General features: G+C 49.0%; 1 long non-coding RNA gene across 1 annotated transcript; it reads right to left on the reverse strand.

Moving 5' to 3' along the window:
* Positions 1-5,589: 5,589 nt before the first annotated feature.
* Positions 5,590-9,599, reverse strand: LOC134757347 (uncharacterized). The gene is made up of 3 exons (XR_010131201.1): positions 9,463-9,599; positions 6,327-6,572; positions 5,590-5,818 (listed from the first exon to the last, which is right to left on the reverse strand). It is a non-coding gene; the product is annotated as an uncharacterized lncRNA (long non-coding RNA).
* Between the last annotated feature and the right edge of the window lie 2,971 nt (positions 9,600-12,570).

Genomic DNA, 12,570 nt, shown 5'->3' on the forward strand with positions numbered 1-12,570 from the left:
GCTACTTGAGGGCTGGGCCCAGGTAGAGATTGCAGACACCCCACTGCCTCCTCCCACTCCAGCTTCCCACATTTATCTCCTCTGGGAAGCCTTTCTAGACACCCCGCATTCCCCAACTTCCTCATATAGTCCATGGAGACTCCCCCACCGCCTGCTACTCTCAGCTAAACTGCCACTTCTGCTCAGCTTGGAGCCACAGTAGCCTGGCTTCTCTGCTGGCCTCGTGGTCTGACCACACTCAGACAGATGTGCATGAATAAATGTGACCATGTATCCATCCCTCCAACACAAATTAACAAGCACCTATGATTTGCAGGGAACACTTTGGGGGCACAGGGATGAATAATACTGGCGTACCTATGTGTCCGGAATTGGTGGGTTCTTGGTCTCACTGACTTCAAGAATGACGCCACGGACCCTCGCGGTGAGTGTTACAGCTCTTAAGGTGGCGCGTCTGGAGTTTGTTCCTTCTGACGTTCAGATGTGTTCAGAGTTTCTTCCTTCTGGTGGGTTCGTGGTCTCGCTGGCTCAGGAGTGAAGCTGCAGACCTTCACGGTGAGTGTTACAGCTCTTAAAGCGGCGTCTCTGGAGTTGTTCATTCCTCCCCGGGGGGCTCGCGGTCTCGCTGGCTTCAGGAATGAAGCTGCAGACCTTCCAGTGAGTGTTACAGCTCATAAAAGCAGCGTGGACCCAAAGACTGAGCAGTAGCAAGATTTATTGCAAAGAGCAAAAGAATAAAGCTTCAACAGTGTAGAAGGTGACCGGAGCAGGTTGCCACCGCTGGCTCGGGCAGCCTGCTTTTATTCTCTTATCTGGCCCCACCCACATCCTGCTGATTTGTAGAGCCCAGTGGTCTGTTTTGACAGGGCGCTGATTGGTGCGTTTACAATCCCTGAGCTAGACACAAAGGTTCTCCACATCCCCACCAGATTAGCTAGATACAGAGTGTGGACACAAAGGTTCTCCAAGGCCCCACCAGAGTAGCTAGATACAGAGTGTCGATTGGTGCATTCACAAACCCTGAGCTAGACACAGGGTGCTGATTGGTGTGTTTACAAACCTTGAGCTAGATACAGAGTGCTGACTGGTGTATTTACAATCCCTGAGCTAGACATAAAGGTTCTCCAAGGCCCCACCAGACTCAGGAGCCCAGCTGAGTTCACCCAGTGGATCTCGCACCCGGGCTGCAGGTGGAGCTGCCTGCCAGTCCCGCGCTGTGCGCCTGCAATCCTCAGCCCCTGGGTGGTCGATGGGACTGGGCGCCGTAGAGCAGGGGGTGGCGCTCGTCGAAGAGTCTCGGGCCGCACAGGAGCTCACGGAGGGGGTGAGAGGCTCAGGCATGGCGGGCTGCAGGTCCCGAGCCCTGCCCTACGGGAAGGCAGCTAAGGCCCAGCGAGAAATCGAGCGCAGCGCCGGTGGGCTGGCACTGCTGGGGGACCCAGCACACCCTCTGCAGCCACTGGCCCAGGTGCTAAGCCCCTCATTGCCCGGGGCCGGCAGGGCCCGCCAAGCGCACGCCCACCCGGAGCTCCAGCTGGCCTGCAAGCGACGCGCCGCAGCCCCGGTTCCCGCTGGCGCCTCTCCTTCCACACCTCCCTGCAAGCTGAGGGAGCCGGCTCCGGCCTTGGCCAGCCCAGAAAGGGGCTCCCACAGTGCAGCGGTGGGCTGAAGGGCTCCTCAAGTCCCGCCTGAGTGGTAGCCCAGCCAGAGGAGGCGCCGAGAGCGAGCAAGGGCTGTGAGGACTGCCAGCACGCTGTCACCTCTCACTTATAAAGTTACTAGGAACTCCAGCTAGGAAGTGAGCCTTAGACATAAACAGCGAATGAAACAATACTGTTTTGTAAATCAAGTTTTTCTTGTGTCCCAGGCTCTGTGCTAAAGCATTTTATACACACTCTCTCATTCAATCTCATGCAACCTTATCAAAACCACTATTATCGTTTTTTATAGACCAGGACACTAAGACACACAGATATTAACTTGCCTAAGGTGGCCAAAGGGGCAGCAAATGACAGAGCCAGGCTTTGCACCCAAGCAACACCACCTGTCAGAGCCACCAGCCGTGTATGGGACTGAGGAGAGACGGCCACTCTCACTGGCAGGATCAGGAGTGGCTTCCTGGTGAAGGTGACTTGTCAGTGGCGCCAGGATTGAAGGCACTGAGTTTTGGGCCATGAGAATTCTAGGAACAAAGGTAGGAAAGTGCAAGGCACATGGAGTGACTGAGGAGGACGGTGCCAGGCCAGGAGAGGAGGGTGTAGACCTGGATTGAGTGGAAGGAAATGCAGTTTCATAGGCTAGAGGCCTTGCTGCCAGGCTAAAGTTTGGGGCTTGTGCTAGGCAGAATTATGGCCCCAAAGATGTCCATGTTTGGCTGGGTGCGGTGGCTCACACCTGTAATCCCAGCACTTTGGGAGGCCAGGGTGGGAAGATTGATTGAGCCCAGGAATTAAAGACCAGCCTGGGCAACATAGCGAGACCCTGTCTTTACAAAAAATTTTAAAAAGGAAATTAGCCAGGAGTGGTAACGTGCACCTGTAGTCCCAGGTATTTGGAAGGGTGAGGTGGGAGGATCGCTTGAGCCATGGTCGTGCCACTGCACTCCAGCCTGGGTGACAGAGTGAGACTCCATCTCAAAGGAAGGAAGGGAGGGAGGGAGGGAGGGAAAGAAAGAAAGAGAGAAAGAGAGGAGGCCATAAGCCAAGGAATGCAGGTGGCTCTTCTAGAAGCTGAAAAAGCAAGGAGACAGATTATCTATCCCCTAGAGCCTCCGGGAGGAATACAGCCCTGTGAACACCTTGATTTTTAGCTCAGTGAGACTTGCTTTGGATTTCTCACCTGTGTGATAAGTGTATGTTGTTTCAAACCACTAAGTGTGGTCATTTTCTGGAGCAGTTATAGGAAATTAATACAGCACTCTTACCTGAGCACCACATGGGCACTGGGGCTTCCAGCAACATTGTCCGATTGGCATTTTAGAAAGCTGGATTCAAATATTTACCAAGCTTTCTGCATGCCAGGACCATGCTAGGCCAAGGGGAGATAGTGCAAAAGAGAGGTGCAGCCCCTGCCTTGGGTGGGGCTGTAGCATCATTGGAGGCCACTCCAGCTGCCACACTGGATTAGAAGACAGTGCAGGATGAGCAGATTATCACTAACTGGCAGCCCAAACAGAAGCAGTTCCTAACTGGCAGCTGCAGAGCTTTTGTTTAATTGAGAAAAGACTTATCTGAAGGGCTCAGAGGAGAGCACTTTTCAACAGCTGTGCCAGAGCCAGCCCAGCAGCCACGTGGCTACAGCAAATTTATGCCATGGCTGTCCACTGCCCTTTCTCAGCAGGGCAGCCTTAGGGTCTCATAGGAATGAGGGGTGGGGTGGGGTGGGGGTCACCTGAGGTTTCTCAAAGCACCAAGCAGGAGTCTCCACTGGTGGGAGGAGTGTGCTGGAAGAAGGTAAGAGGGGCATTGAGGTGCCACCCCCAGCCCATACCCCAGTTCCACTCCCAAGGGTATATCCAAGAGAAGTGTGAACATACATGTGCTAAAATATACACCCCAGAATGTTTGTGGCAGAGTCATAATAGCCTCAAACTAGAAGCAACCCCAATGTCCACCAAGAGTAGAATGGGTGGCTAAAGTGTGGTGTGTTCCTACAACAGAACACTGAGCAGCAATGAGAATGAATGAGCCATCATGAAACCCAGCAACATTGATAATTCTCACCAACCTGATATTGAGCAAATGAAGGCAGATACAAAAGATCTATTACATGGCTCTGTGTACTTAATGTTCACAAAGAGGCAAAATGAATCTGCATGCTGGAAGTCAGGATAGGGTTCCCCTGGGGCAACCTGGAGGGCACAGTGATTGGGAGATGGCACAGGGGCTTCTGGAGTGCTGGCAATGTTTTCTTTCTGATTCAGGGCGGGGGTTAAATAGGCGTGTCTGCTTTGTAACAATTTATTGTACTACACACTTATGGATTGTGCATTTTCTTTGTGTACCTTATATTATGGTAAGTTTATTTTTTAAATTATTAATGAATGTACTACAGTGCTGGGGGTTATTTTGGTGGCTATGTGATGTAGGAGGCATTGGCTTAGAGTTAGAAGGCTCAGGTTCTAGCCTTAACGTGCCTAGATTATGATGCTGTGCACACTGGGCAAGTTGTGGCCCCTTTTTGGGTCTCAGTTTCCTCTATCCATGAATTGGGAGGGTATACATGTGGGTTATATGATTTTTGCAGAAATTCAGCAGAATGCTGGAACTGTAGCTAACCTGAGTCCTTATTTTAAAGAGAGAGAGAGAGAGAGAGAGAGAGCCCAAGACTTTGTTGGAACTGGAGATGTTTTCCTGCTTCCTTGTTACGGTGGTCATGTGATGATTTGGCTCCATTACCAACGGCCCAATTATTTGACCTTGGCCTCAGGGACAGGTGTGTGGTGGACTGGAAAGAACATGGTGGGTTTTGGCAGGGTCCCCACTTTAGTTGTTCCTGAACTTGGGCAAATTACTGCACCTCCCGCACTCTTCCTTCTGTTACTAGTAAAGTGCAGGCACCCATGCCCACCCTACTGGACGGATGTGAAGTGAAAAATGCCCCCAGCTGTTGGAAGCTGGGAGCCCTGGGAAAGCAGACCCCACCTTTACAGATCACAGGGACCTTATCCTGAGAGCCTCACCTCACCAAGGGGGGCCTCAGGCCTGCCCCTGCCCATGAGGCCCAGAGAGTGGGGGTTGGGGAGGGATCGCAGGGTGAGGCGGCTGCTCTATGGCCCTCTGGCAAGGGGCCTGGGCTAATGCCTTGGGGGTCTGTCATCCCTTCCATGTGGTTTCCCACTGCCTTGTGTGAACAGCAGATGCCAGGAGAGCCTTGATAAGCTGAATGGAGGTCCAGCCTTTCATACTGCGCACAGCTCAGTATGAGAGGACATGGGAAATGGGTAAGGATCTTGACGTGTGAGAAACAGCTGGAGAAACTGCTAGAGTTGAAGCCAAGTCGCTCAGAGAAGACCCCAAGAGCCATGGGCCACTGCTTTTGCAAATCCAATGGACTCTCTGGATTCTCTGGCCTTTTGTGTGGAGGCTAGTGTTTCTCTGTCTCTGATTCGTTCTCAGAGAATCCAAATCTGCTTATTTTAAATGGTTTTCTTTTCTAACTACATAAGGCACATATGTTCCTGTAAAAAAATTGAAATGCATAGAAAAGCAAAATAAGAAAACAAGGCTGGGTGTGGTGGCTCATGCCTGTAATCCCAGCACTTTGCGAGGTCGAGGTGGGTGGATCACCTGAGGTCAGGAGTTCGAGACCAGCCTGGCCAACATGGTGAAACCCCACTTCTACTAAAAAAACAAAAATTAGCCAGGTGTGGTGGCGTGTGCCTGTAATCCCAGCTACTCAGGAGGCTGAGGCAGGAGAATCACTTGAATTGGGGAAACAGAGGTTGCAGTGAGCCGAGATTGTGCCATTGCACTCCAGACTGGGCGACAGAGCGAGACCCCGTCTCATTAAAAAAAAAAAAAAAGAAAAAGTAAGACTCAGCCAGGTGCAATGGTTCACGCTTGTAATCTCAATACTTTGGGAGGCCGAGGTGGGAGGATAGTATGAATCCAGGAGTTCGAGACCAGCCTGGGCAACATGGCAAGACACTGTCTCTACAGAAAATTTTTTTTTTTAATTAGCTGGGTAGGGTGAAGCAAGACTTCAGTCCCAGCTACTAGGGAAGCTGAGGCGAGAGGATCACTTGAGTCTGGGAGGTTGAGGCTGCAGTGAGCCATGACTGGACCACTGCACTCCAGCCTGGGTGACAGACCAAGACCTGTTTCAAAAGAAAAGAAAAAGAAAAGAAGACTCACTCATCATTTCATCATCTGGAGATTGCTATTGTTAACATTTTTGTGTATGTACTTCAGATTTATATATGTGATCACCAGGTATATTGATCAGCCAGGGTGTTTGGTTGCAGGCAACAGAAACTGGCTCTGGCTAGCTACATTAGTTAAGGCACAGTTGGCTGCTGTACTGGGAAAATCCCCAAATAACAGTTGCTTTATACAACACAAATGTATTTCTTGCCCACATAAAGCCCGACACAGTGGTTCCTGCTGGATAGAGGGGAGTGGAGGCAGCTCTGGATCACAGTCACTCAGTACAGGACCCAGGCCAAGGGTGGCCCCACCCATTCAATGCCTGGCTTCCTAGGTGACCAGCCAACATGTAGCTAGCAGGCGGGCGAAGAGAGCATGCAGAGGATTCTGCGGACCTGAAGGGGTGTCCGTACTGTTCCTTCTCTTTCCGTTGGCCAGAATTCAGTCACATAGCCATACCTAACAAAAGGTTGTTGGAGGACTCGCAGAATTGACAGGAGGCTGGGGCACCAGGCTTGAGATTGAGCAGTTTCCAGGGAGCTCCAGGGAGTCAGGAAGCAGGAAGCAATACACATGGCGACCACCTCGTCGGCCAGGCAGAGCCCACCTGTCACCCCCAGCCCCATCACAGCTGCCAAGAATCGCCTCCAATTCCTCTTGGCTCCTCCAATTCCTCTTGGTGTCACTCTCTCAGGATCCAGTGTCCTAGAAGAACGAGGGCATCTATCTTGTTAGGAATCCCCAGATCATGCCCTCATCCCTGGCCGCACCAGGGCCAGGAGAGGCCGGATCTTGTCCCTGAACCTTGTCATGGGAGGCAGGCATTTCCTATGGCTGGGCTCACCCCTCTCCCTCCCCAGGAGAGATAATTTCTTTTTTCTTCCGGTTTTATTGCAGTAGAATTGACCAAAAAAGTATACATATTTAAGGTGTACAATGTGATAATGTGATATATGTATACATTGTAAAGTGATTACCACAATCAAGCTAATGAACACATCCATCCGCTCATATAGTTACTTTTTGTGTGTGTGATGAGGACACTTAAGATCTACTCTTAGAGAATTCCAAGTATGCAACACGCTATTATTAACTATAGTCACCATTCTGTTCATTAGATCCCCAAAACTTATTCCTCTTACAACTGAAGCTTTGTACCCTTTGACCAACATCTCCCCTTTCCTGCCCCCCACCCCTCACCCCTGGCAACCACCATTCTACTCTCTGCTATGAGTTTGATTTTTCAAGATTCCACATATAAGTGAGTTAAAGCAGTGTTTGTCAGTACTGACAAATAGACAATTTTCTGAGGGCCTGTTGAGAAAGAGGATTGGTGCTGGACAGTCAAAAACAACAATGTTTTCTATTATCTCACTATACTGTGTTATTGGGTCTGGGATCCTGCCCATTCTGCCAGTGCCCCCACCCACCCACGCACCTGCTGAGTGGCCATAGCTGTCCTGGGTTTCTACAGCCACAGAGAGAAGTCGGAGCACCTGGGAAATGGAATTGCCCAGAAGCCTCATGGAAAGGAGCCATGTAGAGTCCAGGGTGGCTCAAAGCTCTAATGTCCCACAAGGTTTCCATGTTAAGCCCCCAAAAACACCAGGACAACTTCCCCAGCCCTCTTCATCACCAACGCAACCCGTGGCTGACAAAAAGCAGTGAGAGGTATAGGAAGAGAAAGGCTACAAATGCAAATTTCAGTTTGGAGGTGTTTTGTCTTTTATTTTATTTTATTTTTTGGTAGAGACAGGGTCTTACTATGTTGTCCAGGCTGGTCTTGAAGTCCTGGCCTCAAGCAATCCTCCTGCCTTGGCCTCCCAAAGTGCTGAGATTATAGGTGTGAGCCATTATGCCTGGCCTGAGGTGTTTTGTCTTTAGGGAACCTCATTCCATGATTAACCAGGTCCTTGACACACTCCGAATCACTGTTTGAAACAGTAAGTGCACAAAAAAATGCTCAACATTGTTGGTTTCTAGGAAAATGCAAATTTAAAAACATGAGCTATGACTACACATTCACCAGAAATGGCCAGAGTTAAAGACAGATGACCTGGTCCAGTGGCTCACACCTGTAATCCCAGCATTTTGGGAGGCTGAGGCAGGAGGATTGCACAAGCCCAGGAGTTCAAGACCAGCCTGGGCAACACAGTGAGACCCTATCTGTAAAAAAAAAAAAAAAAAAAAAGGCCAGGTGCGATGGGTCAGGCCTGTAATTCCAGCACTTTGGGAGGCTGAGGCAGGCAGGTCACTTGAGGTCAGGAGTTCGAGACCAGCCTGGCCAACATGGTGAAACCCTGTCTCCACTAAAAATACAAAAATCAGCCAGGCTTGGTGGTGTGCGCCTGTAATCTCAACTACTCAGGAGGCTGAGGCACACGAATTGCTTGAACCCAGGCAGAAGCTGCAGTGAGCCAAGATCGCACCATCGCACTCCAGCCTGGGTGACAGAGTGAAACTCAGTCTCAAAAAAAAAAAATTATCCAGGCATGGTGGCATGCACCTGTGGTCCCAGTTACTTGAGAGGCTGAGGCAGGGGGATCACACTAGCCCAGTAGTTCAAGACCAGCCTGGGCAACATAGCAAGATCCCATCTCTAAAAAAAAATTATCCAGGCATGGTGGCATGCACCTGTGTTCCCAGTTACTTGAGAGGCTGAGGTGGGAGGATAACTTAAGCCTGGGAGATAGAGGCTGCAGTGATCCATGATGATGCCACAGCATCCCAGCCTGGGTGACAGAGTGAGGCCTTGTCTCAATAAAATATCTTGATAAATAAATAAAAGATACTCTGTAGTGCTGCCAAATATTCAGAGCAACTGGAACTCATCTACATGGCATACATATTCCATTGTATACAATGCAATAACCATTTTGAAAAACTGCTTAGCAGTTGTGAAATAATAAGAAATATACATATTGGTTTCTGCCCCCATTTCCTGGCCCAGAGCTACTAAAACTCTTGTAATTTCCTTAGGAAAATAGGAGTGCCAGGAGGATCTTTTGTTCTAATATTTAGTCTTTGACCCAGATTCCTAACACAGAGCTCCTATATCCCAGGGAATGTCCTGGGTGATAGGACCGTCTTTTGTTCTAACAAAGTGACTCTTGATGGGCTCCTGAATTGCCTCAAGATGGCAGCTGGTTGCCAGGAGAACCAACCGTGCGATTAAAGAATGGAACTCGGCCAGTGTGGTGGCCCATTCCTATAATCCCAGCATTTTAGGAGGCTGAGGTGGGAGGATTGCTTGAGCACAGGAGTTCAAGACCAGCCTGGGCAACATAGTGAGTGAGACTTTGTCTCTACTAAAAATAAAAAATTGTCTGCATATGGTGGCATGAACTTGTAGTCCCAGCTACTCAGGAGGCTGAGGCAGGAGGATCACTTGAACCCGGGAGTTTCAGGTTGCAGTAAACTATGATTGAGCCACTGCACTCAAGTCTGGACAATATAGCAAGACTCTGTCTCTCTCAAAAAAAAAAAAAAAAAAAAAAAAGGAACTCCCAGCCCTGCCTCCCTGACCACTCTGGTGGAGGGCAGAAGGGCTGGAGATTGAGTTAATCGCCGAGGCCAATGATGTAATCCATCATACCTATGTAATGAAGCCTCCATAACAGTTCAAATGGACAGGGTTCGGAAGAGCTTCCAGACAGCTGAACATGTGGAGGTTCCTGGAGGGTGGTGCATGCAGGGAGGGCATGGAAGCTCTGCTCCCCTCCCCACAGGCCTCGCTCCGTGCATCTCTTCCACCTGGCTGTTCATCTGCATTCTTCGTAACAGCCTGTATAATAAACTGGTAAACATAACTAAAGTGTTTCCGGAGTTCTGTGAACTGCTCTAGCAAATTAATTGAACCCAAGGAGGGGGTTGTGGAAACCCCAATTCATAGCTGGCCAGAGGCACAGGTTGTGATTGGCATCTAAAGTGGGAGGGCATCTAAAGTCTTGCGATACTGACCTGTGAGGTCTGAGGCTATCTCCAGGTAGGCAGTGTCAGAATTGAGTTAGAGGACACCCAGCTGATGTCCACTGCAGAACAGCTTGCTTGGTTGTCAGTGAGGCAAGACCTCACACAGCAGTAACACAGACACCTATTCTGTGACCCGGTAAATCCACTCTCAGGTATGAGAGTGGATGAGAAATGAAACCACACATTCACACAAAGATTCATGCAAGCAGCTTTATACATGGTAGACTGAAACAGTAAGCAACCAAAATGCCCATCATCAGGATAATGAATAAACACATCGTGGTATATCCATGCAATAGAATATTTCTCATCAGGACAAATGGACTAATGAGACAGACATGTAGGGCCATGGACAAATCTCAAAAAGGTGTAATGAATAAAAGAAACCAGACTAAAAACATCTCCTACCATATGGTTCCATTTATACGGAACTCAAGAATAGACAAATATAGTCTGTGGTGACAGAACTCAAAAGAATGCGGAAACTTTCAGGGGTGACAGAAGTACCCATATCTTGATCCAGGTGGTCACATAGGTCTACACATGTGAGCAGCCCACTTAAGCTTTGTGCATTTTACTGTATGTGATTTATATATAAAATATTATGAAAATTTAAAAATTAATATAGGTGGTCCCCTTTCAGGTTACAATGGTCCCTTTCAGTGAATGCTTACCTGTCCCAGGCCTGACTCCCCAGGTCTGCCCTCTGGTTCCTGGGTGTGTAGGAGGATTGACTGTTTCTTCCTGGATGCTGGACCACCCAAGGTGGGGACACCTGTCACCTAGTCCCAGCTGGTCCTGATGGCCTGCTCTGTGAGGCCTGCAGCAGGTGAACATGGGGCATTCTTTCTCTCCACTGTACAGGGACCCATGATTCCCTTATTGATTCAGCTGTTCCTCGGTCCTCATTGGCAAAGAATGGTATCATGTATTGTCTTAATTGGCATTTCTTGGATTAGTAGTGATAGTAGTGAGGCTGAGCTTCTAAAATATGGTTACTGGACATCTTTATCTATTTATTCAGAGCCTGACTTTTTTATTTATTTATTTATTTTTTGAGACAAGTTCTCACTCTGTTGCTCAGGCTGGAGTGCAGTGGTACATTCAGGGCTCACTGCAGCCTCAACCTCCCCAGCTCACTCAAGCAATCCTCCCACCTCAGCCTCCCAAGTAGCTGAAACTGCAGGTGCACACCACCACATCTGGGTAATTTTTTCTATTTTTGTAGAGATAGGGTGTCGCTATGCTGCCCGGGCTGGTCTCAAACTCCTGGACTCAAGCTGTCCTCCTGCCTTGACCTCCCAAAGTGCTGGGATTATAGGTGACAGCCACCATGCCTGGCCACAGCCTGACATTTTCTAGGGCCTGGTTCCACATAATGGTTAACAGCGAAAAAGAAAGGGAAGATGTATTTTTGCCAAGCAAGCATTTCTGAAGGATATATATATTTTTTGCAACAAGATTCTGTTCTTCTTTCTTCTGTGCCTTTCCCAGGAGGGAGTATCTTTTTGAGGGGTAATTTTTTGTGACAACAACGACAGTAACAATAAAAAATGGAACCATCTGCTCATCCAGACTCAGTAAAATTGGCTTGAATCCCTCAAATTTGACAGCCCACAGCACTCCAAAGCTTTCCTCACAATCCTGTGCATTCTCTGGGGCAGAGGGTTCCATGGCCCCCTCTGCAGGTGTTCACCCCCTCCTTTCACGTTCACTCTACCCTGCACACACACCCACACACACAAGCACCAAATATTTGTGAGTTTAGCAGACTGAAGATGGGCTGGGGTGGTGAGGAGACAGGAGGGCCTAGCAGGCTCACCTGATTCAAACCTATCTTCTTCATCCTGCAGGCTCTTCTCTCTTCCTTCTCCCTTCTTTTCTTTTTTTCTTTTTTTTTTTTTTTTGAGACGGGATCTTGCTCTGTGGCCCAGGCTGGAGTGCAATGGTGCTATCTCGGCTCACTGCAACCTCTGCCTCCCGGGTTCAAGTGATTCTTCTACCTCAGCCTCCCGAGTAGCTGGGATTACAGGTGTGCACCACCACACCCAGCTAATTTTTGTATTTTTAGTTGGAGACAGGGTTTCGCCAGGTTGGCCAAGCTGGTCTCGAACTCCTGACCTCAGGTGATCTGCCTGACTTGGCCTCCCAAAGTGCTGGAATTACAGGCATGAGCTACCACGCCCAGCCCCCTCTCCCTCCTTGCTTCTCATTTTTCTCCCTCTTGAGAGCCTAACAAATTCCTTTCCCATGTCATGCCAGGAAGTTTTGCCATTATCTTTTAAGACCCTGGCCTTAGAATCTCAAATACCTTATCAATGTATTTTTTCCAAAGATAGTTCCCATTCTAAGAACAATTGAATGCCAGCTACTTAGAAGCACGTTTAAAAATGTGACTCCACCATCATCATAATAGAATTGCAGTGTTTTTCTGCTTCTGAACAGATTTCAGGCTACTTCTCTCAACCTTCCAAGCTGGTGAACAGCACCACACTACTCTGACAGTGCAAACAACGCTCTGAGGACTTGGAGCCAAGAAGGGTAAACTGAGTTCAGACCACGGAAAAACTTCAACGCCAGGGGAAGGATTTGGATTTCATTATTCTACTCAGCGATCCATCAAAGCTTCCAGAGCAGGTCTATGACTTCTGGAATGGAAAGAGAGTGACTGGAGAGGGCTGGGCAGAGGATGATGAGGGCTCACCTTAAAGCCAAGACAGGTCTGGGAGAC

This window comes from Gorilla gorilla, chromosome 16 (assembly GCF_029281585.2).
Source record: "Gorilla gorilla gorilla isolate KB3781 chromosome 16, NHGRI_mGorGor1-v2.1_pri, whole genome shotgun sequence".
Taxonomy (NCBI): Eukaryota; Metazoa; Chordata; class Mammalia; order Primates; family Hominidae; genus Gorilla; species Gorilla gorilla.